This window comes from Gavialis gangeticus, unplaced genomic scaffold (assembly GCF_001723915.1).
Source record: "Gavialis gangeticus isolate Ggan-Ray unplaced genomic scaffold, GavGan_comp1, whole genome shotgun sequence".
Classification (NCBI taxonomy): domain Eukaryota; kingdom Metazoa; phylum Chordata; order Crocodylia; family Gavialidae; genus Gavialis; species Gavialis gangeticus.
Window position 1 is genome coordinate 7,028,705 of NW_017729004.1, and position 4,160 is coordinate 7,032,864.

Genomic DNA, 4,160 nt, shown 5'->3' on the forward strand with positions numbered 1-4,160 from the left:
CTAACATGAAGAAAAGAGGCAAAAGTTAGACTTTGGGGAAGACATTCAGTGATTCCTCCTCGATGACAACTTCTGCAGGGCCACTGGCTAACTGCTACCTCACCAGGATAAAAGCAACCTCTGGTATAAAATGACATGAACCAAAGGCCATTGAGGTGAATGCAAAATAATCCCATTGACTCCAGCAGTCCTGGGATCTGCTCCTATTTACATAGTGGTCTGATAAGGGAAAGTCTCTTACCCAATAATGTGATTTGGTCACTTGCAGAGGTGATTACATTGGTATCATCTTGGACAAGGCAGGTGATTTATACCTAGGAGCATGAGGCATTAGCACCTGAATGCCATTTGAAAACAGTGTTTGTGATGGTCTCATTTCAGCTATGTAGGCTGGAAATATTACTGCTCAGAAAATGGTTTGTTTTTTCTTGGACAAGACTGATATTTTGGTTAAAAAATGGACATATTTTGGCTGTCTCAGCACATTGTGGAAGTCTCTGGTCACAGGACATGATGTGAGAGACATAGTTTAATTGAGAATTGTGGTCCACAGATAATTCAGAGCATCAGGCTACTGATTACTACTCCCCTTTTGGCATGGCAGCAACATGGATTTCAGTAAATTTTGGCTTTCATCTAAAACACAAATTTGGGTTGTTTGCACATGCCTTTTATCAACAAACAAAAATTTGAAAAAACTTCCATGGAAAGCAGAGACATTTTGCAGGCAGTCCCCCAAACTTTCTGTGGGAAAAAATGTTGATGCAATTCTTTTGCTCTGTCTAAATTCAGACGCCTTCCCTTTAATAACAGTGCATGGAACAGTGATTCTCAAGCGGGGTGATGGAGCATCCTTGATCCCTTGAGATCCTTTCAAGGGTGCTGGGAGTGGGGGTGCCATACAACATTAGTACTGTTATACATGTGAACGTGCTTCACAAGATAACCTCAGAGAGTTCAAATAGGAAACTACTGTGTTAAAAAACATTATGACCTGTTGCGGTCTTTTCAAGTTCTTTGAAATGGAAGAACTGCTCCAGTGTTTTTCTCTAGTGAAAAGCAGTACCTTAACTGAAGGGGTTGATCTCGGAAAATGGTCTCAGACACTGACTTTAGGGAGGGGAGTCAGAAAAAACAGCCACACCGGCAGCACCAGCCACTGGAAGTTGCTGCTGTCCCTCTGTATTACTGCTGGCCTGGGCACCTGGCTGCCCTGTTACACCTCCTCCGGTCAAAAAACAAGTGAAGATTAAGAGCTGACGTTTTCTGGGGAGTGCCTTGAGCCTAAAAACATTGAGAGCCACTGCTGTAGAAGACAAACGCATTACTCATATCATTTTTACGGGATCTGAAAAGGATGAGGATTTTTTACAAAACCAACAGAAGAGAGAGCCGTACGTCCAGTGCTCACATTTCTGACAGGATGATGACCTGAGCGGGGGCTGGACTAGATGACCGCATGAGGTCCCTTACAGCCCTACGCTGCTATGAGAGGATAGAAACAAAGGTGGAAGAGCTGTGAGAGGATAAAGATGAGGCAGATCCTCCCTCCCTCCCTTCCCTGGGAATAGGGAAAAGAAATGGAAAGATCGACGGAGCAGATGCCGTCATAGGAGTGAAAGTGGTTGCTTTGAGAAGCATCACTTCTAGAAACGTCCCAGTCTAGATGCATCACTTCATCAATCCTTGCAGCAGCCCCACTGAGGGGAGCTGGCATAGGTATTGCATTTTAGAGATGGGGAATCAAGGAAATGAGCTTATGTGACCTACCCAAGACCATAGAAGGAACTGGGGACTTGGGACCAGAAGTATTTAGGTGCCTAACTCCTACTGATTTCAATCCTTGACACTTCTCTGGCTCTCAAACAAAAGGAGAAGAGGTGTATATTCTATTAATGAAAGCTGGGAAGTTGCACATCAGGTCTTCTGGTTTCTGGTAAGCTCTGTCTTTGAACTGTCCCATGATTTTAAGCAACTTGCTTGATCTTAGTCTCCCGTAACTTGCAAGCACTGCTGCTGATGTCACGGGCATGTTGTGGCTCTCCTCCCTGTTAGGCCAAGGCACATTCTGAGTTGACACCACAGATTTCAGTGGAGCCACCTCCACACTTACCCCAGTGTAATGGAGAGCTGAATACAGCAGCTAACGTTTGCTCAGGGGTCTGAGGACACTGGATGACCTGAGTGATACAACAAAATGCCACTGGCGTTTTCTCTCTGATCAGCACTGCTTTTCCAAACTGCCCTCAGGAACTGTAACAACTCTGCAGACCATCAGACTCCTGCTTTTCTTTATATTGCAAGGCCAATTTAACACACACACGCTGTGTTGCCCATTTACACGCATGCATACGAATGCACAGGTGTGCCCAGCTAGACAGGAGCCTGCCTTGCCATGGACAACCACAGAATTGGGAGTTTTCATCGAGGCATCTGGAAATGTGCATGCGATATTTCCTGCATTTCCAAGTGCAAAACTCCTTGAAAATCAGACCACAGATCACAGTAAGATCGCGGGGTTCATAAAGGCGTCACTCCTATTGCTCAGGAAGAGACTTTTGCAAAACACTTATCCATATTTCATACTTTTCTTGTTGTTTCCAAGTGGTCCTCAGCAGACATTAAAAATGCATGGGATGTTTCAAGCATGGATGACTATCAACCTCACTTCAGGTCTTCTGTTCAGCCTCTTTCTCCATTTTTTCCCCCCAAAACCCTCTCCCCTCCTCAGTCTATTCAACACATCTCTTCTATTCAGCTTGTCAGTCCAGGACCATACAGTAGGTTACTGCCTAAGCCATATCTTGCCCAGACGCAAACAACATCTCCAAACTGCATGAGTCGAAAGAAAATAATTAAGAGAGAATTAAAAGAGCACAATATGCGGTGTCTTGGTAACAAGGCATTTGTGCAATACTGAACTCCACTGGGTAGTCCAAGCATGAATTACCAAATCCCCTTGCAGGCTGCACACAAATTTGAGTCCTTGGAAAAGGGCCTTCACAGTCCAGAGACACAGCGATGGGTTACGAGGCTTGGAATCTAAGCCTGAAGTTTTGACCTTCAAAACAGGGCATTTGAAGATGTATGGTGGCTCGTTCCAGTTTTCCCTTCAGTAGGACACTGGTGTTCTTTGTGCAGCTCTTCTATTAGTGTTTTCTTTATTTGTCTGTCATCAAAGCAGGTGAACTCTCTTGAGATTTTCTTGATTGCCTCTGTGATGCGGGAGTACTGGGGACTCGCTAGGACTATGGACTGGTGAATGTGAGTGTCTTCCAATATCCAGACTTCTTTATTGCAAAGCTTCCTGGGCCTGGCATTCACTTATGCTGAGCAAGCAGGGATGTAGGGAAAGACTTGCATGCAGTGCGCATCTAAAAGCAAGGATCCAACCATGTCTTATGTTTTGCTAGTACACTTCAGCAACTGAGATTCTGAAACCTAAGGTATTTTGCTACAATCTTCCACTGATTTCAATGGGAGCTTTGTACCCTGATCTCTTAACCTGGATTGAGGTTTTTAAGGTTGATTATTTGGTTAGGCTGATATGGAGTAGAGGGTTTTAAGTGAAAGATTTGGGCCAAGTGCTGCACATGCAAATCTACGATGCATTGCATGGCCGCTTTCATAGCTCATGCAAAGAGTAATATGCAGAACTGATGGGCTATATTAAAAAAGGCACGCAAGGATTGCAATGCTTAATGATCAGGTGCCCTGTTACTCTCTGGAATTCACAGCCCTGAGTTAGGAGTCTCAGCTATGAACCCTCTTCTGGAGCTGGGTGCCTATGCCATGCTAGCCATTTTTCAAGAAACATCAGAGAAAGGGAGGAGACCCCCTCATTACAGCATGTAAGCCAGTGTTTATTCCATATGCACAAATGTGGCCTAATTTGCAGCGGCATTGCATATCCTCAGCTCCCAGTGGAATCAATGAGATGTTGGAGGTGCACACATCCTCTGGCAGGATGGGCTCTTTGGTGTCAGTGTTGACCAGGAGAGATGCTAGATCTCTGCTGCCATGTGTTCTGGGTCAGTAGAAAAGTCACCTTTCCTGCCAACCTTGAGGGCTGGGACATGAATGGGAAAAATGGGTCTCGGGGGTGGGGGGGGGAATCAGAGAGTCTTTTCCACACCACCATGTTGAGTTCTGTGTGTCAG

At 45.0% G+C, this 4,160-nt stretch overlaps 1 protein-coding gene across 1 annotated transcript in view; it reads right to left on the reverse strand.

The window, feature by feature from the left end:
- Nucleotides 1-4,160, reverse strand: part of VIPR1 (vasoactive intestinal peptide receptor 1) — a 58,073-nt gene that overhangs the window by 52,996 nt on the left and 917 nt on the right. The window lies entirely within an intron of this gene.